At 42.4% G+C, this 14956-nt stretch overlaps 1 protein-coding gene across 2 annotated transcripts in view; it reads right to left on the bottom strand.

Moving 5' to 3' along the window:
• Positions 1–14956, bottom strand: part of TGFB2 (transforming growth factor beta 2) — a 63454-nt gene that overhangs the window by 24577 nt on the left and 23921 nt on the right. The window lies entirely within an intron of this gene.

The following is a 14956-nucleotide window of genomic DNA, read 5'->3' as shown; positions in this document are numbered from 1 at the left end:
AAGCAGAAAAAAGCAGCTAGAAAAATGGACCCAAATATCCCATAACAGTGCTGAACATATCAGTTTCAAAACTGTCTTCTTCCTCCTTTCCAGCTGTAAAACCCTGACTGAGGCTAAGCAGCAAAGCCCTTCTGCACAACATAGGTTACCTAAAGGGTTCAGGAATCTGAGGCCATTCCACGTCATGCTGGCCAGCAACACAAAAAGAAACCTCTTCTCTTACAGTGTGAAAACTGAAGTGGGTAACAGAAAAGAGGAAAACTGTATTTGGGGAGTGGGGAGGGGAATTTTCTCTGAGGAAGTGAAGCTCACAGGCCTCCCTGGGGCCACGCCAGCAGCAGGACTCCAGATCATAATTACAAAACATGAAGGCTTCCCACATTACGGCAAGATTTGTCATGCAGTAGCAGGAGATGACAGCCTCATGTTAGGGAGGTGAGCAGTTCTGAGACCATGAAAGTCCCATGTGAGTCACCTGCTCTGCTGCCTCCCTTGGCTACCCAGGCCATTAATCCAGACAGCTATCAACTGAATAAAATGCATTCTTCTGGAAGATAACCTAATTCTTAATAGATATAATACCCACACGTTATCAATTCTATGTAAAGAAATGGGGGAAGCTGGGTACAGTTCATTTACCTTTATTTCCAAATAGGAACAATTAAAGTAATAAATCCTTAATAATATTTAACCATCTCAATAAATTATTAATAACTTAAAGAACTTCTTCCAAGTATTTAATGTTTCTAGACTGGCTGCTATTACCAGAACTTCTGAGCAACACAGGGCTCCCAGCTATTCAAGGCTACACCAGTCACAGTTACACATTCAATAAAGGATTTGTTGGAGCTGTTTGAATAATTCTAAGTTTAAATTGACTACAGAATAATACCAAGTATGAGGCAGTCACACAAGAAATAAAGCAAAGTTTCTGCCTTCACAAACTTCACAGACATGCTGCCTCTACATAACTGAGCCAAACTCTATCTCTTAAATAATCAGAGGTAAAAACTCCTGAAAATAATCCTAGCGATGGGAAAATCTTTGACAATAAAGAAGTAATCTTGGCCTTGACTGAACATGTATTAGAAGTGACAGAATACAAGCTCTCAAAATACTTAACGAAGTCCTCTCTTCCAAAAGCAGACCCTCAGGATGGTCAAATGGGTAAGAGATACAAATATGAACAGGAAGTGCAGGGTTCCTTAAGATCCCATTTAATTAAAGAAGCAAAAAAAGTTCTCAAATTTTCATATCTGCTGTGCTTGAGAATAAACCCCAAAGCATCATGATCAGTATTCTCACCCACCAAGCTTATTGGCAGAAAACTGCTACAGTCTTACAATAAAAAGAAAAATGGATGCAAATTACCCCCACACCAAACTGCTCCTCTCTCCCATGAGCAACACATTAGTGCTGGTCTCTCTAAAAATACCAAATGAAGGTCTTCTGAGAAAAGCTTAACTTTATGCAAGGATGATCTTAATTTCAATACACTTTGCTAATTCTTATAAAAGCTACTTGCTTCATTTAAGAGGAATAATCTCTTCAACTTATTTTTATGCCATAGGAAACTCTAAGACTCCTACCTGCTCTTCAGCCAAACCTAATTCTACTAGGAATACAATTTGGCATAGTAACAGTTATATATAGGATTGATGCTTCCAGGATGAGTTCTAGATTGTCCTTCCCTGTCATTTATTTGAGGCATCAACCTATCATTTCATTCCCTGTGGACAAGTCAAACTAGCAGCCAGCTGCTTGCCCTGGCTCACACAAACCCTGTCCATCTTGACTTTATTTCAGATTGAAAAGTCATGTCTGTCAGTTTGATTTCTATTCAGCTTCTTACTTATTTCTAGAACTTTCTTGCGCTTTATTTGTAGTCTTTTCAGTTTCTATATTTTAGATGATATATATTACAAACCTGTGAATAGGTATCAAAACAGATTCTCCTGAACTGTTCTCTCTTTCATGTATCAATAATATAGACAGAGAAGGAATACTCTAGTAGTGTGCATGATTTAGTTTCAGTATGTGCATTTGTATATGCAATGATCAAATATTTACCTTCCACTGGAAGGCAGGTATGGGATATCCACCATGAATAAGAATGAGTTCTTGTCTTATAGAAGCTTCATCTCTCTCTTGAAAATAACTTTGAAACCCACACAGAAATCTGGTTTCTTTATTTGATCATTCATGACAGTATCCATGAGGAGTCAATTCAGGAAAAAGCATTATTTATGGACAGCTTAAAAACCTAAGGGTTTTTTACTAATCAGAACCCTTCCTTTGAAAAAGAACGGCTGACTGAAGAATTGGGGGTTATGTGAAAATTAATCAACATTAAGACCGAGAATTGATACTTGTAACTCTCCTTAAGTGAATGGGAAGAACCCTATGGAGTCTACAAGCATTTAGATTAGCCTTTAAGCGATCTCAGATGCTGCCATTTATCTCTCTTTTGTGACTCCACCTTAACCTGACAGTTCGATCAATTCAGACTCAGTTGGAGACCTCTGGACTCCCCTCTGGTTTTGGCCCAGTGACTCCAGTGGATGCCAGGATGATGCCAAGTCAGTCTGCAAACACAGTTACCCTGCTGCAGATTAGGCTCCTAAATATTCCTTGAACTATTATCATTAATGAGTGGAATTAAGTCAATATGTTCCCTGTAGCTAGAAAAACAGAGATTCCTTTTGTTTTGGAGAGAGGGAATAGTAAACGCAATGAAAGACTCCGCTTTTATCATCTTTAAATTATTCATTGATTCAACCCTCGGAAAACTGAAGACTTCCAGCTGTAATAATCATAATCACAATCATCACAGTACAGTTGAGACAAGAGTTATAAAACACAGTTGGAGGGTGAAGGCATCATCCCTCCCCCTCCCTTTAGCCTGCTGAATACCAAGCATCACAAGTTTGGGGTTTTATTCTTTTTGGTTTGGGGTTTTCTTTGTTGTTGGAGTTTCTTTGGGTGTTTTGGTGTTTTTTGGGGGGGAGTGGTGGTGTTGGGGTCTTTTTCCCTTCAATGACCTGAAACTTCATCAGCTGCTTCACACAGGACAGTCCACATTAACAGGTTAACGCATATTCTGGCATATAAGCGTTTAAGTGCATAAGGACACTGTGGTTTCTGTGTTTCCTACTTACTTTGTTCAGCATCTTCTAAGTTTCCGTGCCAGCAACTAGGACAGAAAGCACTCCTGCTCTGGCAGACCAGAAAACCACTGATGGGAGAGGTGCAGGAGACCTATCCCCAAATACTGGAGGGTCTGCAGTACTGCTCCAGGTTGGAGCATTGTCAGCAGGACAGACTGAACACATCCTCTGATTGACTGCCCAAAACAGCACACAGACCCCCAGGCAATGCGGCTACGAGGAGAGCAAGATGCAGTCAACCAAAAGTGGGAATGGAAGGAGTTTGTTTCCTGCTGGAGCTATTCCCCAAATCAGGAATCTCCTGCGCAAAAGGAATGACGCCTCTGCCTTCCACAGTTGTGTTTGCTGAACTAAGCCCTGCACCCTGCATTTCCCTCGCTAGTACTGCGTGTACTGACATTTCAGGAGAAACAAAACACTCTGACACAGCTCTGCTGAGAGTTGGGCTTTCATTCTGGCAAGGAAAAGGACCTCAATTCAATTGTATCCAAAGGAGGCTTCCCCCACCACCCCCACCCCCCCCCCCCCTTAAATTTTCATTTCTGCTATTGAAACAACAACAACAACAAAATCAATTACATGCACAGCCCAAGTCAGGAAATGTAAACAACTTCTCTTTTCTTGTTGGAAGAGGCCAGACAGGCCGACTTCACACATACACCCACACAGGAAAGGCTGAGAGCTTCAATCTAATCCTTCCATCAAGGGCTTGTAATAAATGCTCCAAAGATTTATTTTTATTCTCTTTTTTGTTTATTAAACTTTGGAGGGTTTCTTTTCCTTTTTTTCTTTTCTTCCTGGTGCTTTGCCCATTCTTTATTAGAGCAGCTACAAAACATGGAGTGCCCTTTTCTTCTTGCCCTCTCTTTTTTACCCTCCTCATCCTTCTAACTGCAGTACATGAATGACCATGTAGTAGGCTTTGAAGCAGCACATGCAAATATTTACAAGAGTAACTTGGTTGCTATTAAATGCAGTTGTTATGCTTTCCATGCTCTGGCAAGCGTCCCTAACCCCTCTAACTATTAGGACTATTTAGGCTGTTTAGATTTCAGCTGATAGCAAATCCTACAATTCTTCTTGTAACAAGCAGTATAACGTGACAGTGTTTCCCTCCCTGTGTGAATTTTACTCTCTGCTCAACAGAGAGCTGCCTTTAAGGACAAGGTAAGGGAAGCAGTACGAGCAAGACTGCTGGAAGGATGGACAGCTTGTCAGCTGTAACAGCACATCATTCCAGCAGGACTGAATCCTTCCTGTCAGGCACACTCGGGTCACAAATTCTCCCTTTTCCAGGGAAAGTCTCTCCAAGAAATTAGAAACTTGTTTAAAGCATCTGGGCTCCCAAAGCCCACAGATAATTACTTTGCTCACCCTTCCTGACCCTGACGTGGCTGCAGAATCCTGCTGCAAACTGCCTCTCTGCAATGAAATGGGATAGGCAAATACAGTGGACCAAATTACAGAGGCCTACAGCTTATATTTGTGAACTGGGATTGGTCCTCAGAGGTAAATCAGTTGTACATCAACTTTCCATTAGCTCTGAAACTCTATCCTGCTGTGGCATTATGAGCACATCCATTAAACACTTGTGCCGCTCTCTGCTCAGAGATCACTTCCAGCCTCTTGCTGCAAGGCTTCAAAGTCAGGCAGTACAGAAGCAATGTAAGAGCCTTGCTCCAAATACATTCCAGTTCTTACCTACAAAGCTGCCATGAGCTATTACTTTCATTTGTCATCAACTATTTGCTATTAAGGAGGGACACTGCATTGAATGTCAGAAAGGCCCAGTGGCTCTGGAGCAGCTCTTCTTGCAGAACAAGGCGTGCATGCACCTACAGCACAATTTAAGACATGATACCTGTTACTACACATGGCTTTGGTGGAAAACCCAAGCCAGAAACTGGCAGCTAGGAATCGTCCACTGAATAATCCCTGGATACATAATGCATCCATGCAAAAGGTGGTCACAACTGTGTGAACCATGTGCAGGGGGTTCACAATTCCACATTCCCTGGTAACTTCAATCTTGGCATTTACTGCACGTGGATATGCTGACACTTAACAAGAGGAACAGGCATACATAAAGGAAGACAGAGCTTTCTTAATCAGAAAAATGGACAGAAAGAGAACAGGTTGGGGACCCAGTTGCTGCAATGACCCTTCTGGGAATCAGAACAACTGAAGACTGAAATCAGAAGCCGCTTCCCTCTTTTGCCATAGACACCGACCTCTGGACCTGTTAGTATGCAGTCACTTCCCCTCCAGTCACATGGGTAAACCTCAGTACAACTTCACTAAGACAGTGGAATTTAGAGTCATGAGGTGATTTCCCTTGGAGAAAACCCAAAGAAATAAAGCCTCACTACTACAGGGACTCCTACTACAGCCCTTTAAGCATGACTTTCTTTTACCAATTACACTAACAGTAGCCAGTCCTGAAGGTGTGTGTGTGGTGTCCCTGCCCTTGCAGGGGGTTGGTACTGGATGATCTTAAGGTCCTTTCCAACCCAAACCATTCTATGGTTCTGTGACTGTGATTTCAGTTAACATATCTTCTGCTGCTGAACCACTTGCTATTGCTCTTTTAAAACATGCTAAGCTCTATGACAACATATGAAAAGTAAACAAGCAGCCCAGGACGTTCTCCAGACTGAAGAGACAGGTACAGTGAAGCAAAGATGGAATTTTCTGAAGATATTTTTATGAAATAATGTGTTTCTTACTTAAAATCTGACAAGGGCTTTCTGCTTCTGCTGCGACTCCCTCATTGCTTCTCAAAGCCTGAATCAAAAGATGACTAGCCAAAGCTATGACCTCCAGCACAGTGATCTGGCAGTCTGGTTGCCAGTTATCTAAGTAATTCCTTCAAGGTACTCCTGTTGCTCTGGAGTTTGATGGACTTTGATGTTATTACACATTCGTTTTTGTAATCTTGGTTTCTGTAATGGTGAAAAACATTCTGCAGTTGTCTTTGGGTCAAAATGTGACTGGCATGATAAGGGACACCGAGACTGTGATTAGCCACTGGAGAATCATAGAGATAAACTGAAGTTTAAGTTAGGTTCTCATGAAGACAGGTAGTAAAATAAAACTCAAGTCACTGGTGCTGTCATAGCAAAACTGCTGCATAGGATTCTCTATACAAAAAAAAATGGTTGTAGGCTCAGTCTGAAATACATTGTTTAGCCTGAAAAAATCCCTACCACCCACACCAGCTAGAAAGAAGGAAGGCAAAATATTTTGAATGATCACCTATGGCTTCTTTACTCCTTCCTCTCCTATGGGTGCTGTGTATGTTTGTTCACCTCCTACGAGGTGCAACATCAATGACCAAAAAGTCTATGGGAGCTATGACAGATTCCTCAGAATGAATCCTTCCTGACAAAGGTTAGCAACTATTCCATCACCCAAAAGGCAGAGGGAAGTCAAATTTAATACCAAAGAGAAAAACTGCAGGAACATCCTGTTTTATCTCTGCAGATGACCAAGAGCCTCAGGCAAAGTTAACAGGATCATTCTCCTGGGAATGACAGAGAAGCATCGCTGCCTCAAACACTGCTGCTGCAAGAGAGAGGTAACATGGGTGCAGGCTCCCACAGAATGACCCAGCTTCCCCTCCAAGACCATGCCATGAATGCTCATGTGCAGCAAGCAGAAAGTGATTAACCTCTCTTGTGCTTTAAACCAGGCTTTAAAGACTAGACTGGATTCCAAGTGTTTAGCACCCAGTATTTTGAGGCATTTTTGTTGATGCTTTTTTTTTTTTTTTAATTTTCCCAAACGTCCCAGAATGAAGCTTCCAATTGGATGTATGTGGACTGATTTTCAAAGGGCCTGGTTTTGTGAGCTTTCAAAAATCAGTTTTGGGCTTTGGGACTGCAATGGAGCTGGATCTCTTTGCCAGCCGTGGCTGCTGACACTTAGGAGAAAGCCTTCACCTGAAATCTTGCCTCCTCCTTAGCTCGCCTTGCCCAAAAACACAAAGCAAAATCTGTCAGTCTGTGTGAGCTGAAGGGTAGCCATGTACATCTGCCACTCCTCTGGACAGCCTGTTCCAGTGTTTTACCACCTTCATTGTAAAGTTTTTCCTCACATCCAGCCTGAATATCCCTTCTTTTAGTTTAAAACCATCACCCCTTGCCTTATCTCAACAGGCCCTGCTAAAAAGCCTTTTGCCATCCTACAGGCCCCCTATCGGCACTGGGAGCTGCTCTAAGGTCTCCCCGGAGTCTCCTCCAGGCTGAACAACCCCAACTCTCCCAGTTTCTTCAGCCTTCATCTAACTGGTCCATACAGTTAGATGTATGGACTGGTCCCCTGGTCTGTGCTGGGTATCAGTAGGATCAGCTCCTGGGTTTTCCTTGACTGGACCATTAAAAAACAAATACCCCACAAAAGTGATGTGCTGTAAGAGCAGAGGCAGCAAGAACAGACCAGCCTGTGATCAAAACCCAGCACTCATGGAATAACCCTCTTCACAGGGAGGCTGTAAACCCTGCAGTGCCATGCTAGTCTAACCTTCCCTCTCTACCCCTCCCGCCCCTGTTCCTCACTACTGCTCATCTGCAAAGAAGATACTTAAGAACTACTTCAGAAAAGTCCTTCCAAACAAGCTACACAAGTTATTTTGGAGAAAATCAGTTGCCTATGCAGGCTGACCTGAACAAAAAAGAAACACTTGTGAAACATACAGAAAAACACCTGAAGGTACAGCCTACAGACTGCATGTGTGAGTTTACATCCTCAAATGCAGGCTAAGATAACCCTTCACAGAGATTGCAAAAACCTGTGTTATTAATATTTTACAGTCGCAGCACAGTCCTGAGGCAATTACAAGCCACAGTCCTGGTCTCTCACAAACTTCTGTCTTGAGAGCACTTTCTGTTGAACAAGACCAAATTCTTCTAAGAAAGCACACTCTACTTCTGCAACAATAAAAGCAAGTATTGTCCAGAAGACTATTGCTGCTATAAACAAAACTGAGTATTAACTTATAAAAGAGTCAGACTGAGTACTGAACCTACAGTCAACTGGCTGGATTCAAACCTCTGAACCTGGAGCAGGATCAAAAATCAGTTGAAATCACTGAAACCTCTGTCCTGTTGCTTTCAGGAAAACAAACCCAAAACTCCAACCCAGGCAGACTTAGTATGACCACTGCCAAATGCTCCCAGTTCTTAAAAAGGAGAGTGGGGTCCCTCACAGGGGATGGCCCCTCTGGGGACAAAGCAGCACATGTAGCATAGCCCCATGCCTGACCTTTCTCCCCCAGCAAGGAACCATTTGCCTATTTGCAGATACTTTCTGACCCTGCCTTTAACATTGCTTTAATATGAATCTCCAGAAGAATTCCTTTACGTGAACTCACCAGGCCCTCCTCTCTGCTTGCCTTTAAAGCTTTCCAGGCCGTTGGCTTGTTTTCTCTCATCCATGCTGAAACGCAGAGGTTGGGTAACACGAACACCACTAAATGCATCACATGAGAGCTATTTTCAGGTCTAAGTTTTGAGCTATTGAGCAATGCTTAACTGGGGTAACCTAATTACTCGGGAGTATTCTGGAGAGCAGCAACGCTGAATTTTCCTTTCTGGACCATCTTTAAGCACACACAAATCTTTTAGCATTTTAGAAAGTCTGAAAGACCTGACCTCAACTCTTCTCTCCTCAGAGTCCCTGTTTACACATCACCCATCAAGCCAAGGAGCCAAGGGGGAATGTAAACACAACCCATACTGCCATCTTTGTTTCTCAACAAAGAAATGTTAATCTTGTGTGAGGTTTAAACATACAGGGTAAAGAAACAGAACAACAGCTTGCTCTCTCAAACATAATCCCCCTATAATCTCACTGCTGCTTATGCAACACTACAGCTTTAATAGTGAGAAAGAAAACACCGTCAACGCATCCCGTGCTCCGAGGTCGAATAACATTATAGCAAGTTTGTGTCTGCATTCCCAAGAGGAGCTGACAGATCCTCTTCTCCTCAGGAGATGCACGGCACGCTAACAGGAAAGCTACTGCATCCATCAACAGGCATTAGAACAAGTTAGAGTTACCAAAGCCTCTCCGAAACCCGAGTGAAGTCACTGACAAAACATTCCCATTGCTTTCAAACGGGCCAGGAATTTACCCCGGCACTTGTAAGCACAAAAAGGATCTTCAGCACAAGAAAACTGTCTCCAGCCTCTCTGCCTCCTGTTCTCTGTGACTTCAGTCTGCCAACAAAAGGTCCTTCAGCTTTCAGCAGTTACTTTGTGAACATTCAGGGAGGAACTCCTTTCAAATCCCCATCAGGATCCTCTGAATGAAATCCCAGGTTATCATGTATCACCACTGAAATCAAATATGTAAGTAGATGTGTGTTGTGTTTGGAAGCTTCTCAGGTATGTACTTTGCTATTCTGCTTACATTGGAATGCAAGAAAAATACTCCTAGTGTCTTTCATCTCTCTCCATGAAGGGCTGCTCCTCTTTCAGCTAGGAATCATAAGCAAGAATTGCAAGTACAATTGCCTATCTTCTAGTAAAGGGGGGGGGGGGGCAAAAGTTAAAAATGACCACAAACCTTTCTCAATGGGAAAGACCTGACTTGCTGGCACTGCTCAGCTGAGTTTTTAAAGTGAACAGACTTAAACTCAGTGACTTAAAATAGATCAACCTTCCACCATTCACAAGTCTGACAGTCTTCCTTGTAACAAGGACCTTTTTTCCTTTTTCACTGGAAGCAGTTGCTCCATCCCTGGCAGTGCTCAGTGCCAGGCTGGATGGGGCTTGGAGCACCCTGGTCTAGTGGAAGGTGTCCCTGCCCATGGCAGGGGTTTGGAACTGGATGAGCTTTAAGGCCCCTTTCAACTCAAACCAGCCGGGGATTCTATCTATGACTTCCCAACCTTCTTCTAGTTAAATGCTAGAAGTGGCATCTTCACAAGCAATCTGTTAACAGGAAGCCTCTCCACTGGTGGGCTGAGGAATCATATGTGATCACAAGCCCAGCTGTATCACTTGTATATCATGCTGCTTTACACAGAGACACAGGGCTGCTGACCGCAGTGTCTAAAAATCCCTAAGCAGCCAACATACCCCAAACCCCAAAGTAACCTAAAAATAGTTTCTATCTAAGAAAACATTCTACCTTTTCTTAACTATTCTATGATTCGTCTCAAAGCAGGTTAGGTGTAAGGTTAGGTGTATGTGCATGCCTTTGGGGAAGTCTATGTATATTTATTTATTTCTGTTTTAAAATCTTTCCTCTTCCTGGCTCCTTTCTTTTGAATTTCACTTGCACTGACAGCTTCTTTTAAGGTAAGCCTTGGTTACCCATATGTCTATGTCCGTAAAGTTTGGCCATTCACTAAACATCAGTTCAGTACAGCATCCACTTCGACAGCAAACACGTTCATCACAGGCTCTGACTTGTGCCTTTAGTGCTGGATGACTTGAGCTGTGTTTTAAACCTGTGAATATGCATCTGCATTTTCATCTTCTGTGCGGAAGGGCTTCCAGTCACAAGTATTATGAAAGCCAAGCGGATGGCTGGAAATCCCTTGTATATGTCCTAAGGATTATATCCCACCACTATGACATAACTCTATGCAAAAATCTACTTTACAAGAACTTTACAGAACAAAGCTGCACTGGAGAGAGAAACACACAACTGGAAAACATTTTGAATTATTTAAAGAACTAAGAAAACTTTCCCCAAATCCAATTTTCTCCAACAGTGTCACAACAACCACAAAGCCGTCATACATGACAAACTCAGTGGTGTTGAAATCAAGGAAATGGCAGGGAAAGGACATTCCCAGGCTATTTCACAACTCAGTTTAAGCTGTTCATTCTGCTGTGTTTATGTGTGTCTCTACCTTCACACAGAATAATCCAAGTTTCATTTCTCTTGTTCTCAAGTCAGATGTTTTGTTTCCCCCTCTTACTCATGTGCAGGGTGGTTTAACCAACTGGAAGTGAATGTATGTGAGGTAAGTGGTAAAATCATTCTGAATATGTAATAGAGTAACTAGGCAAGAAGCCTACCACTCTGTTTCAGAGAAAGAGCATAGGCATTGGCTGCACTTTAAACACAGCCCTACCAAAGTTATCCTTTTAGCTTTCCTGCACAGTCATGTGCTTAAACACCTTCCTGCCCAAAGCCCTGAGCGGAGAGAATGGGATGAATCCAGCCCTCATGAAGGCCTTCAGCTTGAGAAGAACTCACAGAACCAAATCCTTCATGCACCTCACATCTGCACAGCGATTAAATTCCAGTCTAGACAGAGCCATCCAGTATTCTCCTAAAATTTGCTTTGTAAAATTGGGAATACAGTTTTAACTGGTAGAAGTTGGATAACAGATCCCTTGCACAGGAATCAAATTAAGCAGTGTGTCCCACAAAACCCGTAGGGCAGCAGTTTATGCCCCATCATGGATGAGAGTATACTATAAACCATGTCCTAAGTTGCTTTCCCTGTTAACACAGACCTAGAAGGGATAGCATCCTACTGCCATAGGTCTGGAACACAAAGTGCTGCACATACAGTGATGAACCTTTGAACTGCTGTCTCCTAACAAACAGTGAACTATGCTTCTCCTCCCTCCATCTGCATACTTAGCCCCATGACCAAAGCTTTTAAGCACACATCTATTATTCATCACAGTTGGTGGTAGCTCTTTTACTTTTGCTGCCTCACCTCACTTGGAGCTCTCCCACCATTTCATTCCTTTAAACCACTGGGCCATTTCCCCTCTTCAATTAGTCCCTTAAAACTTTCCTTCCTCTTTAAGCTTATTATTATCTTTCATTAGAGCATTTTGTGGTGCCCTCTAAAGGAGAACAAAATGAAATACCCCCCCCCCCCAATTACACTGCCATGGGTATGGGTACAGTGGAGTAATACACAACTTGTAAGAAACCAAGCCAATGCACAGATTCATAATGAACACCATCAAGTTTCACTCTCTTCTGGAAGAGAGTAAAACTGAATACACAGTCACAAAAAATACAAAATACACAAAATAGGCCTCTGCAAATGAAAGGCCTCTGCCTGTGAAAATAGTTTCCAGGTCTATGGTTTTAATTACACATAAATGAATGGAAAACAGGATTAAAGAATTTGCACAATTGTTACACATCATATTTGGAATTGCAGCATTTTTTTTTCAGCTATAAAGGAATAATCCAATAAAGTCCAACTGAACTGGATCCAGCTTCTCCCTGATATGTCAGTTTGGTAGACAAGAATCTGAAATCATTCTCCAGCAGCACTCACAAGGGACTGAAACATGCAATACCGGGATGGTTTTGCAAAGCTTCCTCATTTCTTCTCAGGCATTGGATTTTATGATTTGCACAGATTAAAAATGTTTAGGAGTTCCAGGCATTCCAATTTGCTCATTTACCAGCTCTGTTTGTAAACAAGATTTCAAGCACTGATGGAACCACGGACCACAGTCTCTAAATGAAAAGCCCTCTGGGTACAAAAGACATCTGGGTACAAAAGCAAAGTGTGCACAGAAATAAAACTGTTAAAACTGCTCTTGTGCCCTTGTAAGAATTCATTCATGTTCACAGAAGCTTTTTATCCATGGCTAGAGTAGACCTTTCTATTTTTCCCTCCTTCCTTTTTCTGCTTTTCCTTCACTGCCATGCATGTTGATTTTAGCCTGAATAAACTGGCCATGAGTGGTTGCTCTTTACATGTCTTCATGTGTCAGTTACCCGGGAAAAATTTAGCACGCTCTACCAGCTCATTCAAGCTTTATTTCCTCCAGCTTAAAATCTCTCCAACTCTCCTCTCCTTCACAGGCCTGCTCTTCATCTCCAGCTGGACCGAAATGCGGTAAATATTACACTTACAAGGTAACAGGTCTGGAATGCGAAGCATCTAGGGCCCAGCAGAGTCTCTTCTTGGCAACTCAACATACGCACTTTGTTGCTTAGTGCCAAGCAGCATTCAACTGGCTTTATTCAATTCAAATGAAGATATTAAATCGCAGGACTGTATAAACATGGTTTACCAAACAAAACCATAGTTAAAAGAAATGCCTTCCTAAGGGAAGAGACAAGAGCTACTTGCCTTGTTAGAGCCCCCAAAAAGCAGTGTCTTGAATAAATCTTTTTTTTATCTTCCTTCATAAACAAAAGACAAGAGAAAGATGAGAAAGGCTGGTTTGTCGTGTTTTGTCCTCCTGTAGGAATTTCCCTATGACATTACCATCTGCACAACAGCAAGGACCAATGGATGCAAAGTCCTGACATTTCATAACAAGGTTTACAGAACAGCACTGAGAGCCAGCTGAAGGCCTTTCCTAGATGGAGGGTCTGGCACACATTTGACCACTGCCCTGCTTATAGATAAGTAGGCCAACAACTGAATGAACTAGGGAAGCCATCTTCTGGATGAAGGCATCTACTCAAAGCCATCATCCACAGCTACGAAGGCAGAAGAGGATGCATTTCCCTCACTTTTTCCTTGCATACTGCTGATATTGAAGAATACAAAGAGAGTCATAAAGAAACAATTAAGTTCAAATTCCTTTTATAATAAAGCATTATTGTATGGCACCACACAGCACGGCCTGGGAAGGGAAACCCCAAGCATTTCTCACCTGCTAACCTAGGGCTCTGTCCATACAGGCTCAGTCTTGACAACTGCCAACTTCCACATGCTCTGTTCAGAACTGTTAGAGCCCCTAAGGCTGGAAGAGCTCATCCGAATTTAATGTTTGCTCCTGCTAATTTAACTGCATGGATTAGATGCTTCATGTCAAGCACAAGAAGTTAGGAAGAGACAGGATTTTCAGCTTTAAAACTTCTCTTCCATGTGAACACAACGGCTGACCATGCCTATGTAACAACACGTTTTTAGTTATGAATGGTACAGCTGACTACATTGCAAAGACTTCTGAAGTGAGATGCACTGACTTGTTCAAGAAGCATTTAAAGACCAGTATGGGAAAAAATGATAATACACTGTGTAGGATTCAAATGCAGGCTAGAAAGAAACCCATCTTTCTCCTTCCAGAGCAGCCAGGGGTCTCAGAACTTTCTGTGGCACTGTAAGTATACAAAAATGGATTTTCCTCTTATTGCAAGTTACAGAACTGCCCACTCAAATGGGCTGAAGCCGTAACACTATTGAATTAGCAGTGTCTGCAAAAGAGGCAAAGACCCAACTATGACACCTACACAGTACATGGAGAATAGAGGTGTCCAATTTTTTCTGAGAGAGGAGGTGTTAATAACAAAAGCAATCTCATTCTGCGATAGAAAATTTAAAGCAAATACAAATTTACTAATTAAATATAGGCTATATGGTGCCCACATACCTTGAGGCACAAAGTTGTGCCTTGCTAACCCAATCCTCAGAAGCATGAAAGCCCACTCTCCTCCTTATACTGGCATATAAAGAGAGATTGCCGTGTGTGCAGAGAACAGTATCTTGCCATGGTCTGCCTCTGGCAGGCAAGTGCAAAAAGATTCCCACCTTCTGTTGTGAAGGAAAGAAGGCCAAGGAAACAGATAGATAACAGCTCAACATCAGATGTGAGAGAAACAGAATATTATTAACTAATTGTCAAACCTCAGCCTCTCTGTGATATCAGAACTGGAACTGTGCTGCCCTGGATCGAAATGCAGGTTTTACCTCCCAAAATACAAAGTAGAAACAAACAAAATCCCTTTGAATCTGAAGAGGGACCAATACTCACCACTGACCCAGACTAGCGTCTGGCCCCAGACAATGGGAAGACCACTGATTCCCAGACACTGCTGTTCCAGTTGAACTTTTCTTT

Source organism: Pezoporus flaviventris, unplaced genomic scaffold, assembly GCF_033815535.1.
Source record: "Pezoporus flaviventris isolate CSIRO_AGI_PZ_B2104156 unplaced genomic scaffold, CSIRO_AGI_Pfla_v1 ptg000083l, whole genome shotgun sequence".
Taxonomy (NCBI): domain Eukaryota; kingdom Metazoa; phylum Chordata; class Aves; order Psittaciformes; family Psittacidae; genus Pezoporus; species Pezoporus flaviventris.
The sequence above is the reverse complement of the archived record's forward strand: the minus strand, read 5'-3'. Positions and strand labels throughout refer to the sequence as shown.